Source organism: Salvelinus alpinus, chromosome 3 (genome assembly GCF_045679555.1).
Source record: "Salvelinus alpinus chromosome 3, SLU_Salpinus.1, whole genome shotgun sequence".
NCBI classification, from domain to species: Eukaryota; Metazoa; Chordata; class Actinopteri; order Salmoniformes; family Salmonidae; genus Salvelinus; species Salvelinus alpinus.
The window spans coordinates 106563028-106585468 of NC_092088.1; positions in this window are offsets into that span (position 1 = coordinate 106563028).

Sequence of the window (22441 nt, forward strand, 5' to 3'; positions counted from 1 at the left end):
CATAATGGAGACCCGGTATCTACCACCCCACTACCACTATCAGATTAGAGCCACAAGGGCACTAGGCATCTACCACCCCACTACCACTATCAGATTAGAGCCATAAAGTCACTAGGCATCTACCACCCCACTACCACTATCAGATTAGAGCCATAATGGAGACTAGGTATCTACCACCCCACTACCACTATCAGATTAGAGACATAATGGAGACTAGGTATCTACCACCCCAATACCACTACCAGATTAGAGCCATAATGGAGACTAGGTATCTACAACACCACTACCACTACCAGATTAGAGCCATAATGGAGACTAGGTATCTACCACCCCACTACCACTATCAGATTAGAGCCATAATGGAGACTAGGTATCTACCACCCTACTACCACTACCAGATTAGAGCCATAATGGAGACTAGGTATCTACCACCCCACTACCACTATCAGATTAGAGCCACAAGGGCACTAGGCATCTACCACCCCACTACCACTATCAGATTAGAGCCATAAAGTCACTAGGCATCTACCACCCCACTACCACTATCAGATTAGAGCCATAATGGAGACTAGGTATCTACCACCCCACTACCACTATCAGATTAGAGCCATAATGGAGACTAGGTATCTACAACACCACTACCACTACCAGATTAGAATCATAATGGAGACTAGGTATCTACCACCCCACTACCACTACCAAATTAGAGCCATAATGGAGACTAGGTATCTACCACCCTACTACCACTACCAGATTAGAGCCATAATGGAGACTAGGTATCTACCACCCCACTACCACTATCAGATTAGAGCCACAAGGGCACTAGGCATCTACCACCCCACTACCACTATCAGATTAGAGCCATAAAGTCACTAGGCATCTACCACCCCACTACCACTATCAGATTAGAGCCATAATGGAGACTAGGTATCTACCACCCCACTACCACTATCAGATTAGAGCCATAATGGAGACTAGGTATCTACCACCCCACTACCACTACCAGATTAGAGCCATAATGGAGACTAGGTATCTACCACCCCACTACCACTACCAAATTAGAGCCATAATGGAGACTAGGTATCTACCACCCTACTACCACTACCAGATTAGAGCCATAATGGAGACTAGGTATCTACCACCCCACTACCACTATCAGATTAGAGCCACAAGGGCACTAGGCATCTACCACCCCACTACCACTATCAGATTAGAGCCATAAAGTCACTAGGCATCTACCACCCCACTACCACTATCAGATTAGAGCCATAATGGAGACTAGGTATCTACCACCCCACTACCACTATCAGATTAGAGCCATAATGGAGACTAGGTATCTACCACCCCACTACCACTACCAGATTAGAGCCATAATGGAGACTAGGTATCTACAACACCACTACCACTACCAGATTAGAGCCATAATGGAGACTAGGTATCTACCACCCCACTACCACTATCAGATTAGAGCCATAATGGAGACTAGGTATCTTCCGCCCCACTACCACTACCAGATTAGAATCATAATGGAGACTAGGTATCTACCACCCCACTACCACTACCAAATTAGAGCCATAATGGAGACTAGGTATCTACCACCCTACTACCACTACCAGATTAGAGCCATAATGGAGACTAGGTATCTATCACCCCACTACCACTTTCAGATTAGAGCCATAAGGGCACTAGGCATCTACCACCACACTACCACTATCAGATTAGAGCCATAAGGGCACTAGGCATCTACCACCCCGCTACCACTATCAGATTAGAGCCATAAGGGCACTAGACATCTACCACCCCACTACCACTATCAGATTAGAGCCATAAGGGCACTAGGCATCTACCACCACACAACCACTATCAGATTAAAGCCATAAGGGCACTAGGCATCTACCACCCCGCTACCACTATCAGATTAGAGCCATAAGGGCACTAGGCATCTACCACCCCACTACCACTATCAGATTAGAGCCATAAGGGCACTAGGCATCTACCACCCCGCTACCACTATCAGATTAGAGCCATAAGGGCACTAGACATCTACCACCCCACTACCAGATTAGAGCCATAATGGAAACTAGGTATCTACCATCCCACTACCACTATCAGATTAGAGCCATAAAGGCACTAGGGCTCTACCACCCCACTACCACTATCAGATTAGAGCCATAATGGAGACTAGGTATCTACCACCCCACTACCACTATCAGATTATTGCCATAAGGGCACTAGGCATCTACCACCCCACTACCACTATCAGATTAGAGCCATAAAGGCACTAGGTATCTACCACCCCACTACCACTACCATATTAGAGCCATAATGGAGACTAGGTATCTACCACAACACTACCACTACCAGATTAGAGCCATAATGGAGACTAGGTATCTACCACCCCACTACCACTATCAGATTAGAGCCATAATGGAGAATAGGTATCTACCACCCCACTACCACTATCAGATTAGAGCCATAATGGACACTAGGTATCTACCACCCCACTACCACTATCAGATTAGAGCCATAATGGAGACTAGGTATCTACCACCCCACTACCTCTATAAGATTAGAGCCATAAGGGCACTTGGCATCTACCACCCCACTACCACTATCAGATTAGACCATAAAGGCACTAGGCATCTATCACCCCACTACCACTATCAGATTAGAGCCATAATGGAGACTAGGTATCTACCACCCCACTACCACTATCTGATTAGAGCTAAAAGGGAACTAGGCATCTATCACCCCACTACCACTATCAGATTAGAGCCATAAAGGCACTAGGCATATACCACCCCACTACCACTATCAGATTAGAGCCATAATGGAGACTAGGTATCTACCACGCCACTACCACTATCAGATTAGAGCCATAATGGAGACTAGGTATCTACCACCCCAATACCACTACCAGATTAGAGCCATAATGGAGACTAGGTATCTACAACACCACTACCACTACCAGATTAGAGCCATAATGGAGACTAGGTATCTACCACCCCACTACCACTATCAGATTAGAGCCATAATGGAGACTAGGTATCTTCCACCCCACTACCACTACCAGATTAGAATCATAATGGAGACTAGGTATCTACCACCCCACTACCACTACCAAATTAGATCCATAATGGAGACTAGGTATCTACCACCCTACTACCACTACCAGATTAGAGCCATAATGGAGACTAGGTATCTACCACCCCACTACCACTATCAGATTAGAGCCATAAGGGCACTAGGCATCTACCACCACACTACCACTATCAGATTAGAGCCATAAGGGCACTAGGCATCTACCACCCCGCTACCACTATCAGATTAGAGCCATAAGGGCACTAGGCATCTACCACCCCGCTACCACTATCAGATTAGAGCCATAAGGGCACTAGACATCTACCACCCCACTACCACTATCAGATTAGAGCCATAAGGGCACTAGGCATCTACCACCACACAACCACTATCAGATTAAATCCATAAGGGCACTAGGCATCTACCACCCCGCTACCACTATCAGATTAGAGCCATAAGGGCACTAGACATCTACCACCCCGCTACCACTATCAGATTAGAGCCATAATGGAAACTAGGTATCTACCACCCCACTACCACTATCAGATTAGAGCCATAAGGGCACTAGGCATCTACCACCCCGCTACCACTATCAGATTAGAGCCATAAGGGCACTAGGCATCTACCACCCCGCTACCACTATCAGATTAGAGCCATAAGGGCACTAGACATCTACCACCCCAATACCAGATTAGAGCCATAATGGAAACTAGGTATCTACCACCCCACTACCACTATCAGATTAGAGCCATAAGGGCACTAGGCATCTTTCACCCCGCTACCACTATCAGATTAGAGCCATAAAGGCACTAGGGCTCTACCACCCCACTACCTCTATCAGATTAGAACCATAATGGAGACTAGGTATCTAACACCCCACTACCACTATCAGATTATAGCCATATGGGCACTAGGCATCTACCACCCCACTACCACTATCAGATTAGAGCCATAAAGGCACTAGGTATCTACCACCCCACTACCACTACCAGATTAGAGCCATAATGGAGACTAGGTATCTACCACAACACTACCACTACCAGATTAGAGCCATAATGGAGACTAGGTATCTACCACCCCACTACCACTATCAGATTAGAGCCATAATGGAGACTAGGTATCTACCACCCCACTACCACTATCAGATTAGAGCCATAATGGAGACTAGGTATCTACCACCCCACTACCTCTATCAGATTAGAGCCATAAGGGCACTAGGCATCTACCACCCCGCTACCACTATCAGATTAGAGCCATAAGGGCACTAGGCATCTACCACCCCGCTACCACTATCAGATTAGAGCCATAAGGGCACTAGACATCTACCACCCCACTACCACTATCAGATTAGAGCCATAAGGGCACTAGGCATCTACCACCACACAACCACTATCAGATTAAATCCATAAGGGCACTAGGCATCTACCACCCCGCTACCACTATCAGATTAGAGCCATAAGGGCACTAGACATCTACCACCCCGCTACCACTATCAGATTAGAGCCATAATGGAAACTAGGTATCTACCACCCCACTACCACTATCAGATTAGAGCCATAAGGGCACTAGGCATCTACCACCCCGCTACCACTATCAGATTAGAGCCATAAGGGCACTAGGCATCTACCACCCCGCTACCACTATCAGATTAGAGCCATAAGGGCACTAGACATCTACCACCCCACTACCAGATTAGAGCCATAATGGAAACTAGGTATCTACCACCCCACTACCACTATCAGATTAGAGCCATAAAGGCACTAGGGCTCTACCACCCCACTACCACTATCAGATTAGAACCATAATGGAGACTAGGTATCTAACACCCCACTACCACTATCAGATTATAGCCATAAGGGCACTAGGCATCTACCACCCCACTACCACTATCAGATTAGAGCCATAAAGGCACTAGGCATCTACCACCCCACTACCACTATCAGATTAGAGCCATAATGGAGACTAGGTATCTACCACCCCACTACCTCTATAAGATTAGAGCCATAAGGGCACTAGGCATCTAAAACCCCACTACCACTATCAGATTAGGGCCATAAAGTGACTAGGCATCTACCACCCCACTACCACTATAAGATTAGAGCCATAATGGAGACTAGGTATCTACCACCCCACTACCACTATCAGATAAGAGCCATAAAGGCACTAGGCATCTACCACCCCACTACCACTATCAGATTAGAGCCATAATGGAGACTAGGTATCTACCACCCCACTACCACTATCAGATTAGAGCCACAAGGGCACTAGGCATCTACCACCCCACTACCACTATCAGATTAGAGCCATAAAGTCACTAGGCATCTACCACCCCACTACCACTATCAGATTAGAGCCATAATGGAGACTAGGTATCTACCACCCCACTACCACTATCAGATTAGAGCCATAATGGAGACTAGGTATCTACCACCCCAATACCACTACCAGATTAGAGCCATAATGGAGACTAGGTATCTACAACACCACTACCACTACCAGATTAGAGCCATAATGGAGACTAGGTATCTACCACCCCACTACCACTATCAGATTAGAGCCATAATGGAGACTAGGTATCTACCACCCTACTACCACTACCAGATTAGAGCCATAATGGAGACTAGGTATCTACCACCCCACTACCACTATCAGATTAGAGCCACAAGGGCACTAGGCATCTACCACCCCACTACCACTATCAGATTAGAGCCATAAAGTCACTAGGCATCTACCACCCCACTACCACTATCAGATTAGAGCCATAATGGAGACTAGGTATCTACCACCCCACTACCACTATCAGATTAGAGCCATAATGGAGACTAGGTATCTACAACACCACTACCACTACCAGATTAGAATCATAATGGAGACTAGGTATCTACCACCCCACTACCACTACCAAATTAGAGCCATAATGGAGACTAGGTATCTACCACCACACTACCACTATCAGATTAGAGCCATAAGGGCACTAGGCATCTACCACCCCGCTACCACTATCAGATTAGAGCCATAAGGGCACTAGACATCTACCACCCCACTACCACTATCAGATTAGAGCCATAAGGGCACTAGACATCTACCACCCCACTACCACTATCAGATTAGAGCCATAAGGGCACTAGGCATCTACCACCACACTACCACTATCAGATTAGAGCCATAAGGGCACTAGGCATCTACCACCCCGCTACCACTATCAGATTAGAGCCATAATGGAGACTAGGTATCTACCACCAAACTACCACTATCAGATTAGAGCCATAAGGGCACTAGGCATCTTTCACCCCACTACCACTATCAGATTAGAGCCATAAAGTCACTAGGCATCTACCACCCCACTACCACTATCAGATTAGAGCCATAATGGAGACTAGGTATCTACCACCAAACTACCACTATCAGATTAGAGCCATAATGGAGACTAGGTATCTACCACCCCACTACCACTATCAGATTAGAGCCATAAAGGCACTAGGCATCTACCACCCCACTACCACTATCAGATTAGAGCCATAAAGGCACTAGGCATCTACCACCCCACTACCACTATCAGATTAGAGCCATAATGGAGACTAGGTATCTACCACCCCACTACCTCTATAAGATTAGAGCCATAAGGGCACTAGGCATCTAAAACCCCACTACCACTATCAGATTAGGGCCATAAAGTGACTAGGCATCTACCACCCCACTACCACTATAAGATTAGAGCCATAATGGAGACTAGGTATCTACCACCCCACTACCACTACCAGATTAGAGCCATAATGGAGATTAGATATCTACAACACCACTACCAATACCAGATTAGAGCCATAATGGAGACTAGGTATCTACCACCCCACTACCACTATTAGATTAGAGCCATAATGGAGACTAGGTATCTCCCACCCCACTACCACTATCAGATTAGAGCCATAAAGGCACTAGGCATCTACCACCCCACTACCCCTATCAGATTAGAGCCATAATGGAGACTAGGTATCTACCACCCCACTACCACTATCAGATTAGAGCCATAAGGGCACTAGGCATCTATCACCCCACTACCACTATCAGATAAGAGCCATAAAGGCACTAGGCATCTACCACCCCACTACCACTATCAGATTAGAGCCATAATGGAGACTAGGTATCTACCACCCCACTACCACTATCAGATTAGAGCCACAAGGGCACTAGGCATCTACCACCCCACTACCACTATCAGATTAGAGCCATAAAGTCACTAGGCATCTACCACCCCACTACCACTATCAGATTAGAGCCATAATGGAGACTAGGTATCTACCACCCCACTACCACTATCAGATTAGAGCCATAATGGAGACTAGGTATCTACCACCCCAATACCACTACCAGATTAGAGCCATAATGGAGACTAGGTATCTACAACACCACTACCACTACCAGATTAGAGCCATAATGGAGACTAGGTATCTACCACCCCACTACCACTATCAGATTAGAGCCATAATGGAGACTAGGTATCTTCCACCCCACTACCACTACCAGATTAGAATCATAATGGAGACTAGGTATATACCACCCCACTACCACTACCAAATTTGAGCCATAATGGAGAATTGGTATCTACCACCCCACTACCACTATCAGATTAGAGCCATAATGGAGACTAGGTGTCTACCACCCCCACTACCTCTATCAGATTAGAGCCATAATGGAGAGTAGGTATCTTCCACCCCACTACCACTATCAGATTAGAGCCATAATGGAGACTAGGTATTTACCACCCCACTACCACTATCAGATTAGAGCCATAATGGAGACTAGGTATCTTCCACCCCACTACCACTATCAGATTAGAGCCATAATGGAGACTAGGTATCTACCACCCTACTACCACTACCAGATTAGAGCCATAATGGAGACTAGGTATCTACCACCCCACTACCACTATCAGATTAGAGCCACAAGGGCACTAGGCATCTACCACCCCACTACCACTATCAGATTAGAGCCATAAAGTCACTAGGCATCTACCACCCCACTACCACTATCAGATTAGAGCCATAATGGAGACTAGGTATCTACCACCCCACTACCACTATCAGATTAGAGCCATAATGGAGACTAGGTATCTACCACCCCAATACCACTACCAGATTAGAGCCATAATGGAGACTAGGTATCTACCACCCCACTACCACTACCAAATTAGAGCCATAATGGAGACTAGGTATCTACCACCCTACTACCACTACCAGATTAGAGCCATAATGGAGACTAGGTATCTACCACCCCACTACCACTATCAGATTAGAGCCACAAGGGCACTAGGCATCTACCACCCCACTACCACTATCAGATTAGAGCCATAAAGTCACTAGGCATCTACCACCCCACTACCACTATCAGATTAGAGCCATAAAGGCACTAGGTATCTACCACCCCTCTACCACTACCAGATTAGAGCCATTATGGAGATTAGGTATCTACCACCCCACTACCACTATCAGATTAGAGCCATAATGGAGACTAGGTATCTTCCACCCCACTACCACTACCAGATTAGAGCCATAATGGAGACTAGGTATCTTCTACCCCACTACCTCTGTCAGATTAGAGCCATAATGGAGACTAGGTATCTCCCACCCCACTACCACTATCAGATTAGAGCCATAAAGGCACTAGGAATCTACCACCCCACTACCACTATCAGATTAGAGCCATAATGGAGACTAGGTATCTACTACCCCACTACCACTATCAGATTAGAGCCATAAGGGCACTAGGCATCTATCACCCCACTACCACTATCAGATAAGAGCCATAAAGGCACTAGGCATCTACCACCCCACTACCACTATCAGATTAGAGCCATAATGGAGACTAGGTATCTACCACCCCACTACCACTATCAGATTAGAGCCACAAGGGCACTAGGCATCTACCACCCCACTACCACTATCAGATTAGAGCCATAAAGTCACTAGGCATCTACCACCCCACTACCACTATCAGATTAGAGCCATAATGGAGACTAGGTATCTACCACCCCACTACCACTATCAGATTAGAGCCATAATGGAGACTAGGTATCTACCACCCCAATACCACTACCAGATTAGAGCCATAATGGAGACTAGGTATCTACCACCCCACTACCACTACCAGATTAGAGCCATAATGGAGACTAGGTATCTACCACCCTACTACCACTACCAGATTAGAGCCATAATGGAGACTAGGTGTCTACCACCCCACTACCACTATCAGATTAGAGCCACAAGGGCACTAGGCATCTACCACCCCACTACCACTATCAGATTAGAGCCATAAAGTCACTAGGCATCTACCACCCCACTACCACTATCAGATTAGAGCCATAAAGGCACTAGGTATCTACCACCCCTCTACCACTACCAGATTAGAGCCATTATGGAGATTAGGTATCTACCACCCCACTACCACTACCAGATTAGAGCCATAATGGAGACTAGGTATCTTCCACCCCACTACCACTACCAGATTAGAGCCATAATGGAGACTAGGTATCTTCTACCCCACTACCTCTGTCAGATTAGAGTCATAATGGAGACTAGGTATCTCCCACCCCACTACCACTATCAGATTAGAGCCATAAAGGCACTAGGAATCTACCACCCCACTACCACTATCAGATTAGAGCCATAATGGAGACTAGGTATCTACTACCCCACTACCACTATCAGATTAGAGCCATAAGGGCACTAGGCATCTATCACCCCACTACCACTATCAGATAAGAGCCATAAAGGCACTAGGCATCTACCACCCCACTACCACTATCAGATTAGAGCCATAATGGAGACTAGGTATCTACCACCCCACTACCACTATCAGATTAGAGCCACAAGGGCACTAGGCATCTACCACCCCACTACCACTATCAGATTAGAGCCATAAAGTCACTAGGCATCTACCACCCCACTACCACTATCAGATTAGAGCCATAAGGGAGACTAGGTATCTACCACCCCACTACCACTATCAGATTAGAGCCATAATGGAGACTAGGTATCTACCACCCCAATACCACTACCAGATTAGAGCCATATTGGAGACTAGGTATCTACAACACCACTACCACTACCAGATTAGAGCCATAATGGAGACTAGGTATCTACCACCCCACTACCACTATCAGATTAGAGCCATAATGGAGACTAGGTATCTACCACCCTACTACCACTACCAGATTAGAGCCATAATGGAGACTAGGTATCTACCACCCCACTACCACTATCAGATTAGAGCCACAAGGGCACTAGGCATCTACCACCCCACTACCACTATCAGATTAGAGCCATAAAGTCACTAGGCATCTACCACCCCACTACCACTATCAGATTAGAGCCATAATGGAGACTAGGTATCTACCACCCCACTACCACTATCAGATTAGAGCCATAATGGAGACTAGGTATCTACAACACCACTACCACTACCAGATTAGAATCATAATGGAGACTAGGTATCTACCACCCCACTACCACTACCAAATTAGAGCCATAATGGAGACTAGGTATCTACCACCCTACTACCACTACCAGATTAGAGCCATAATGGAGACTAGGTATCTACCACCCCACTACCACTATCAGATTAGAGCCACAAGGGCACTAGGCATCTACCACCCCACTACCACTATCAGATTAGAGCCATAAAGTCACTAGGCATCTACCACCCCACTACCACTATCAGATTAGAGCCATAATGGAGACTAGGTATCTACCACCCCACTACCACTATCAGATTAGAGCCATAATGGAGACTAGGTATCTACCACCCCACTACCACTACCAGATTAGAGCCATAATGGAGACTAGGTATCTACAACACCACTACCACTACCAGATTAGAGCCATAATGGAGACTAGGTATCTACCACCCCACTACCACTATCAGATTAGAGCCATAATGGAGACTAGGTATCTTCCACCCCACTACCACTACCAGATTAGAATCATAATGGAGACTAGGTATCTACCACCCCACTACCACTACCAAATTAGAGCCATAATGGAGACTAGGTATCTACCACCCTACTACCACTACCAGATTAGAGCCATAATGGAGACTAGGTATCTATCACCCCACTACCACTTTCAGATTAGAGCCATAAGGGCACTAGGCATCTACCACCACACTACCACTATCAGATTAGAGCCATAAGGGCACTAGGCATCTACCACCCCGCTACCACTATCAGATTAGAGCCATAAGGGCACTAGACATCTACCACCCCACTACCACTATCAGATTAGAGCCATAAGGGCACTAGGCATCTACCACCACACAACCACTATCAGATTAAAGCCATAAGGGCACTAGGCATCTACCACCCCGCTACCACTATCAGATTAGAGCCATAAGGGCACTAGGCATCTACCACCCCGCTACCACTATCAGATTAGAGCCATAAGGGCACTAGGCATCTACCACCCCGCTACCACTATCAGATTAGAGCCATAAGGGCACTAGACATCTACCACCCCACTACCAGATTAGAGCCATAATGGAAACTAGGTATCTACCATCCCACTACCACTACCAGATTAGAGCCATAATGGAAACTAGGTATCTACCACCCCACTACCACTATCAGATTAGAGCCATAATGGAGACTAGGTATCTACCACCCCACTACCACTATCAGATTATTGCCATAAGGGCACTAGGCATCTACCACCCCACTACCACTATCAGATTAGAGCCATAAAGGCACTAGGTATCTACCACCCCACTACCACTACCATATTAGAGCCATAATGGAGACTAGGTATCTACCACAACACTACCACTACCAGATTAGAGCCATAATGGAGACTAGGTATCTACCACCCCACTACCACTATCAGATTAGAGCCATAATGGAGAATAGGTATCTACCACCCCACTACCACTATCAGATTAGAGCCATAATGGACACTAGGTATCTACCACCCCACTACCTCTATCAGATTAGAGCCATAATGGAGACTAGGTATCTACCACCCCACTACCTCTATAAGATTAGAGCCATAAGGGCACTTGGCATCTACCACCCCACTACCACTATCAGATTAGAGCCATAAAGGCACTAGGCATCTATCACCCCACTACCACTATCAGATTAGAGCCATAATGGAGACTAGGTATCTACCACCCCACTACCACTATCTGATTAGAGCTAAAAGGGAACTAGGCATCTATCACCCCACTACCACTATCAGATTAGAGCCATAAAGGCACTAGGCATATACCACCCCACTACCACTATCAGATTAGAGCCATAATGGAGACTAGGTATCTACCACCCCACTACCACTATCAGATTAGAGCCACAAGGGCACTAGGCATCTACCACCCCACTACCACTATCAGATTAGAGCCATAAAGTCACTAGGCATCTACCACCCCACTACCACTATCAGATTAGAGCCATAATGGAGACTAGGTATCTACCACCCCACTACCACTATCAGATTAGAGCCATAATGGAGACTAGGTATCTACCACCCCAATACCACTACCAGATTAGAGCCATATTGGAGACTAGGTATCTACAACACCACTACCACTACCAGATTAGAGCCATAATGGAGACTAGGTATCTACCACCCCACTACCACTATCAGATTAGAGCCATAATGGAGACTAGGTATCTACCACCCTACTACCACTACCAGATTAGAGCCATAATGGAGACTAGGTATCTACCACCGCACTACCACTATCAGATTAGAGCCACAAGGGCACTAGGCATCTACCACCCCACTACCACTATCAGATTAGAGCCATAAAGTCACTAGGCATCTACCACCCCACTACCACTATCAGATTAGAGCCATAATGGAGACTAGGTATCTACCACCCCACTACCACTATCAGATTAGAGCCATAATGGAGACTAGGTATCTACAACACCACTACCACTACCAGATTAGAATCATAATGGAGACTAGGTATCTACCACCCCACTACCACTACCAAATTAGAGCCATAATGGAGACTAGGTATCTACCACCCTACTACCACTACCAGATTAGAGCCATAATGGAGACTAGGTATCTACCACCCCACTACCACTATCAGATTAGAGCCACAAGGGCACTAGGCATCTACCACCCCACTACCACTATCAGATTAGAGCCATAAAGTCACTAGGCATCTACCACCCCACTACCACTATCAGATTAGAGCCATAATGGAGACTAGGTATCTACCACCCCACTACCACTATCAGATTAGAGCCATAATGGAGACTAGGTATCTACCACCCCACTACCACTACCAGATTAGAGCCATAATGGAGACTAGGTATCTACAACACCACTACCACTACCAGATTAGAGCCATAATGGAGACTAGGTATCTACCACCCCACTACCACTATCAGATTAGAGCCATAATGGAGACTAGGTATCTTCCACCCCACTACCACTACCAGATTAGAATCATAATGGAGACTAGGTATCTACCACCCCACTACCACTACCAAATTAGAGCCATAATGGAGACTAGGTATCTACCACCCTACTACCACTACCAGATTAGAGCCATAATGGAGACTAGGTATCTATCACCCCACTACCACTTTCAGATTAGAGCCATAAGGGCACTAGGCATCTACCACCACACTACCACTATCAGATTAGAGCCATAAGGGCACTAGGCATCTACCACCCCGCTACCACTATCAGATTAGAGCCATAAGGGCACTAGACATCTACCACCCCACTACCACTATCAGATTAGAGCCATAAGGGCACTAGGCATCTACCACCACACAACCACTATCAGATTAAAGCCATAAGGGCACTAGGCATCTACCACCCCGCTACCACTATCAGATTAGAGCCATAAGGGCACTAGGCATCTACCACCCCGCTACCACTATCAGATTAGAGCCATAAGGGCACTAGGCATCTACCACCCCGCTACCACTATCAGATTAGAGCCATAAGGGCACTAGACATCTACCACCCCACTACCAGATTAGAGCCATAATGGAAACTAGGTATCTACCATCCCACTACCACTACCAGATTAGAGCCATAATGGAAACTAGGTATCTACCACCCCACTACCACTATCAGATTAGAGCCATAATGGAGACTAGGTATCTACCACCCCACTACCACTATCAGATTATTGCCATAAGGGCACTAGGCATCTACCACCCCACTACCACTATCAGATTAGAGCCATAAAGGCACTAGGTATCTACCACCCCACTACCACTACCATATTAGAGCCATAATGGAGACTAGGTATCTACCACAACACTACCACTACCAGATTAGAGCCATAATGGAGACTAGGTATCTACCACCCCACTACCACTATCAGATTAGAGCCATAATGGAGAATAGGTATCTACCACCCCACTACCACTATCAGATTAGAGCCATAATGGACACTAGGTATCTACCACCCCACTACCTCTATCAGATTAGAGCCATAATGGAGACTAGGTATCTACCACCCCACTACCTCTATAAGATTAGAGCCATAAGGGCACTTGGCATCTACCACCCCACTACCACTATCAGATTAGAGCCATAAAGGCACTAGGCATCTATCACCCCACTACCACTATCAGATTAGAGCCATAATGGAGACTAGGTATCTACCACCCCACTACCACTATCTGATTAGAGCTAAAAGGGAACTAGGCATCTATCACCCCACTACCACTATCAGATTAGAGCCATAAAGGCACTAGGCATATACCACCCCACTACCACTATCAGATTAGAGCCATAATGGAGACTAGGTATCTACCACCCCACTACTACTATCAGATTAGAGCCACAAGGGCACTAGGCATCTACCACCCCACTACCACTATCAGATTAGAGCCATAAAGTCACTAGGCATCTACCACCCCACTACCACTATCAGATTAGAGCCATAATGGAGACTAGGTATCTACCACGCCACTACCACTATCAGATTAGAGCCATAATGGAGACTAGGTATCTACCACCCCAATACCACTACCAGATTAGAGCCATAATGGAGACTAGGTATCTACAACACCACTACCACTACCAGATTAGAGCCATAATGGAGACTAGGTATCTACCACCCCACTACCACTATCAGATTAGAGCCATAATGGAGACTAGGTATCTTCCACCCCACTACCACTACCAGATTAGAATCATAATGGAGACTAGGTATCTACCACCCCACTACCACTACCAAATTAGAGCCATAATGGAGACTAGGTATCTACCACCTTACTACCACTACCAGATTAGAGCCATAATGGAGACTAGGTATCTACCACCCCACTACCACTATCAGATTAGAGCCATAAGGGCACTAGGCATCTACCACCACACTACCACTATCAGATTAGAGCCATAAGGGCACTAGGCATCTACCACCCCGCTACCACTATCAGATTAGAGCCATAAGGGCACTAGGCATCTACCACCCCGCTACCACTATCAGATTAGAGCCATAAGGGCACTAGACATCTACCACCCCACTACCACTATCAGATTAGAGCCATAAGGGCACTAGGCATCTACCACCACACAACCACTATCAGATTAAATCCATACGGGCACTAGGCATCTACCACCCCGCTACCACTATCAGATTAGAGCCATAAGGGCACTAGACATCTACCACCCCGCTACCACTATCAGATTAGAGCCATAATGGAAACTAGGTATCTACCACCCCACTACCACTATCAGATTAGAGCCATAAGGGCACTAGGCATCTACCACCCCGCTACCACTATCAGATTAGAGCCATAAGGGCACTAGGCATCTACCACCCCGCTACCACTATCAGATTAGAGCCATAAGGGCACTAGACATCTACCACCCCACTACCAGATTAGAGCCATAATGGAAACTAGGTATCTACCACCCCACTACCACTATCAGATTAGAGACATAAAGGCACTAGGGCTCTACCACCCCACTACCTCTATCAGATTCGAACCATAATGGAGACTAGGTATCTAACACCCCACTACCACTATCAGATTATAGCCATAAGGGCACTAGGCATCTACCACCCCACTACCACTATCAGATTAGAGCCATAAAGGCACTAGGTATCTACCACCCCACTACCACTACCAGATTAGAGCCATAATGGAGACTAGGTATCTACCACAACACTACCACTACCAGATTAGAGCCATAATGGAGACTAGGTATCTACCACCCCACTACCACTATCAGATTGGAGCCATAATGGAGACTAGGTATCTACCACCCCACTACCACTATCAGATTAGAGCCATAATGGAGACTAGGTATCTACCACCCCACTACCACTATCAGATTAGAGCCATAAGGGCACTAGGCATCTACCACCCCGCTACCACTATCAGATTAGAGCCATAAGGGCACTAGGCATCTACCACCCCGCTACCACTATCAGATTAGAGCCATAAGGGCACTAGACATCTACCACCCCACTACCACTATCAGATTAGAGCCATAAGGGCACTAGGCATCTACCACCACACAACCACTATCAGATTAAATCCATAAGGGCACTAGGCATCTACCACCCCGCTACCACTATCAGATTAGAGCCATAAGGGCACTAGACATCTACCACCCCGCTACCACTATCAGATTAGAGCCATAATGGAAACTAGGTATCTACCACCCCACTACCACTATCAGATTAGAGCCATAAGGGCACTAGGCATCTACCACCCCGCTACCACTATCAGATTAGAGCCATAAGGGCACTAGGCATCTACCACCCCGCTACCACTATCAGATTAGAGCCATAAGGGCACTAGACATCTACCACCCCACTACCAGATTAGAGCCATAATGGAAACTAGGTATCTACCACCCCACTACCACTATCAGATTAGAGCCATAAAGGCACTAGGGCTCTACCACCCCACTACCTCTATCAGATTAGAACCATAATGGAGACTAGGTATCTAACACCCCACTACCACTATCAGATTATAGCCATAAGGGCACTAGGCATCTACCACCCCACTACCACTATCAGATTAGAGCCATAAAGGCACTAGGTATCTACCACCCCACTACCACTACCAGATTAGAGCCATAATGGAGACTAGGTATCTACCACAACACTACCACTACCAGATTAGAGCCATAATGGAGACTAGGTATCTACCACCCCACTACCACTATCAGATTAGAGCCATAATGGAGACTAGGTATCTACCACCCCACTACCACTATCAGATTAGAGCCATAATGGAGACTAGGTATCTACCACCCCACTACCTCTATCAGATTAGAGCCATAATGGAGACTAGGTATCTACCACCCCACTACCACTATCAGATTAGAGCCAAACGGGCACTAGGCATCTATCACCCCACTACCACTATCAGATTAGAGCCATAAAGGCACTAGGCATCTACCACCCCACTACCACTACCAGATTAGAGCCATAATGGAGACTAGGTATCTACCACCCCACTACCACTATCAGATTGGAGCCATAATGGAGACTAGGTATCTACCACCCCACTACCACTATCAGATTAGAGCCATAATGGAGACTAGGTATCTACCACCCCACTACCTCTATCAGATTAGAGCCATAAGGGCACTAGGCATCTACCACCCCGCTACCACTATCAGATTAGAGCCATAAGGGCACTAGGCATCTACCACCCCGCTACCACTATCAGATTAGAGCCATAAGGGCACTAGACATCTACCACCCCACTACCACTATCAGATTAGAGCCATAAGGGCACTAGGCATCTACCACCACACAACCACTATCAGATTAAATCCATAAGGGCACTAGGCATCTACCACCCCGCTACCACTATCAGATTAGAGCCATAAGGGCACTAGACATCTACCACCCCGCTACCACTATCAGATTAGAGCCATAATGGAAACTAGGTATCTACCACCCCACTACCACTATCAGATTAGAGCCATAAGGGCACTAGGCATCTACCACCCCGCTACCACTATCAGATTAGAGCCATAAGGGCACTAGGCATCTACCACCCCGCTACCACTATCAGATTAGAGCCATAAGGGCACTAGACATCTACCACCCCACTACCAGATTAGAGCCATAATGGAAACTAGGTATCTACCACCCCACTACCACTATCAGATTAGAGCCATAAAGGCACTAGGGCTCTACCACCCCACTACCTCTATCAGATTAGAACCATAATGGAGACTAGGTATCTAACACCCCACTACCACTATCAGATTATAGCCATAAGGGCACTAGGCATCTACCACCCCACTACCACTATCAGATTAGAGCCATAAAGGCACTAGGTATCTACCACCCCACTACCACTACCAGATTAGAGCCATAATGGAGACTAGGTATCTACCACAACACTACCACTACCAGATTAGAGCCATAATGGAGACTAGGTATCTACCACCCCACTACCACTATCAGATTAGAGCCATAATGGAGACTAGGTATCTACCACCCCACTACCACTATCAGATTAGAGCCATAATGGAGACTAGGTATCTACCACCCCACTACCTCTATCAGATTAGAGCCATAATGGAGACTAGGTATCTACCACCCCACTACCACTATCAGATTAGAGCCAAACGGGCACTAGGCATCTATCACCCCACTACCACTATCAGATTAGAGCCATAAAGGCACTAGGCATCTACCACCCCACTACCACTATCAGATTAGAGCCATAATGGAGACTAGGTATCTACCACCCCACTACCACTATCAGATTAGAGCCACAAGGGCACTAGGCATCTACCACCCCACTACCACTATCAGATTAGAGCCATAAAGTCACTAGGCATCTACCACCCCACTACCACTATCAGATTAGAGCCATAATGGAGACTAGGTATCTACCACCCCACTACCACTATCAGATTAGAGCCATAATGGAGAATAGGTATCTACCACCCCAATACCACTACCAGATTAGAGCCATAATGGAGACTAGGTATCTACAACACCACTACCACTACCAGATAAGAGCCATAATGGAGACTAGGTATCTACCACCCCACTACCACTATCAGATTAGAGCCATAATGGAGACTAGGTATCTTCCACCCCACTACCACTACCAGATTAGAATCATAATGGAGACTAGGTATCTACCACAACACTACCACTATCAGATTATAGCCATAAGGGCACTAGGGCTCTACCACCCCACTACCACTATCAGATTAGAACCATAATGGAGACTAGGTATCTACCACCCCACTACCACTATCAGATTATAGCCATAAGGGCACTAGGCATCTACCACCCCACTACCACTATCAGATTAGAGCCATAAAGGCACTAGGTATCTACCACCCCACTACCACTATCAGATTAGAGCCATAATGGAGACTAGGTATCTACCACCCCACTACCACTATCAGATTAGAGCCACAAGGGCACTAGGCATCTACCACCCCACTACCACTATCAGATTAGAGCCATAAAGTCACTAGGCATCTACCACCCCACTACCACTATCAGATTAGAGCCATAATGGAGACTAGGTAGCTACCACCCCACTACCACTATCAGATTAGAGCCATAATGGAGAATAGGTATCTACCACCCCAATACCCCTACCAGATTAGAGCCATAATGGAGACTAGGTATCTACAACACCACTACCACTACCAGATAAGAGCCATAATGGAGACTAGGTATCTACCACCCCACTACCACTATCAGATTAGAGCCATAATGGAGACTAGGTATCTTCCACCCCACTACCACTACCAGATTAGAATCATAATGGAGACTAGGTATCTACCACCCTACTACCACTACCAAATTAGAGCCATAATGGAGACTAGGTATCTAACACCCTACTACCACTACCAGATTAGAGCCATAATGGAGACTAGGTATCTACCACCCCACTACCACTATCAGATTAGAGCCATAAGGGCACTAGGTATCTTCTACCCCACTACCTCTATCAGATTAGAGCCATAATGGAGACTAGGTATCTCCCACCCCACTACCACTATCAGATTAGAGCCATAAAGGCACTAGGAATCTACCACCCCACTACCACTATCAGATTAGAGCCATAATGGAGACTAGGTATCTACCACCCCACTACCACTATCAGATTAGAGCCATAAGGGCACTAGGCATCTATCACCCCACTACCACTATCAGATAAGAGCCATAAAGGCACTAGGCATCTACCACCCCACTACCACTATCAGATTAGAGCCATAATGGAGACTAGGTATCTACCACCCCACTACCACTATCAGATTAGAGCCACAAGGGCACTAGGCATCTACCACCCCACTACCACTATCAGATTAGAGCCATAAAGTCACTAGGCATCTACCACCCCACTACCACTATCAGATTAGAGCCATAATGGAGACTAGGTATCTTCCACCCCACTACCACTATCAGATTAGAGCCATAATGGAGACTAGGTATCTACCACCCCAATACCACTACCAGATTAGAGCCATAATGGAGACTAGGTATCTACCACCCCACTACCACTATCAGATTAGAGCCAAACGGGCACTAGGCATCTATCACCCCACTACCACTATCAGATTAGAGCCATAAAGGCACTAGGCATCTACCACCCCACTACCACTATCAGATTAGAGCCATAATGGAGACTAGGTATCTACCACCCCACTACCACTATCAGATTGGAGCCATAATGGAGACTAGGTATCTACCACCCCACTACCACTATCAGATTAGAGCCATAATGGAGACTAGGTATCTACCACCCCACTACCTCTATCAGATTAGAGCCATAAGGGCACTAGGCATCTACCACCCCGCTACCACTATCAGATTAGAGCCATAAGGGCACTAGGCATCTACCACCCCGCTACCACTATCAGATTAGAGCCATAAGGGCACTAGACATCTACCACCCCACTACCACTATCAGATTAGAGCCATAAGGGCACTAGGCATCTACCACCACACAACCACTATCAGATTAAATCCATAAGGGCACTAGGCATCTACCACCCCGCTACCACTATCAGATTAGAGCCATAAGGGCACTAGACATCTACCACCCCGCTACCACTATCAGATTAGAGCCATAATGGAAACTAGGTATCTACCACCCCACTACCACTATCAGATTAGAGCCATAAGGGCACTAGGCATCTACCACCCCGCTACCACTATCAGATTAGAGCCATAAGGGCACTAGGCATCTACCACCCCGCTACCACTATCAGATTAGAGCCATAAGGGCACTAGACATCTACCACCCCACTACCAGATTAGAGCCATAATGGAAACTAGGTATCTACCACCCCACTACCACTATCAGATTAGAGCCATAAAGGCACTAGGGCTCTACCACCCCACTACCTCTATCAGATTAGAACCATAATGGAGACTAGGTATCTACCACCCCACTACCACTATCAGATTATAGCCATAAGGGCACTAGGCATCTACCACCCCACTACCACTATCAGATTAGAGCCATAAAGGCACTAGGTATCTACCACCCCACTACCACTACCAGAATAGAGCCATAATGGAGACTAGGTATCTACCACAACACTACCACTACCAGATTAGAGCCATAATGGAGACTAGGTATCTACCACCCCACTACCACTATCAGATTAGAGCCATAATGGAGACTAGGTATCTACCACCCCACTACCACTATCAGATTAGAGCCATAATGGAGACTAGGTATCTACCACCCCACTACCTCTATCAGATTAGAGCCATAATGGAGACTAGGTATCTACCACCCCACTACCACTATCAGATTAGAGCCAAACGGGCACTAGGCATCTATCACCCCACTACCACTATCAGATTAGAGCCATAAAGGCACTAGGCATCTACCACCCCACTACCACTATCAGATTAGAGCCATAATGGAGACTAGGTATCTACCACCCCACTACCACTATCAGATTAGAGCCACAAGGGCACTAGGCATCTACCACCCCACTACCACTATCAGATTAGAGCCATAAAGTCACTAGGCATCTACCACCCCACTACCACTATCAGATTAGAGCCATAATGGAGACTAGGTATCTACCACCCCACTACCACTATCAGATTAGAGCCATAATGGAGAATAGGTATCTACCACCCCAATACCACTACCAGATTAGAGCCATAATGGAGACTAGGTATCTACAACACCACTACCACTACCAGATAAGAGCCATAATGGAGACTAGGTATCTACCACCCCACTACCACTATCAGATTAGAGCCATAATGGAGACTAGGTATCTTCCACCCCACTACCACTACCAGATTAGAATCATAATGGAGACTAGGTATCTACCACAACACTACCACTATCAGATTATAGCCATAAGGGCACTAGGGCTCTACCACCCCACTACCACTATCAGATTAGAACCAT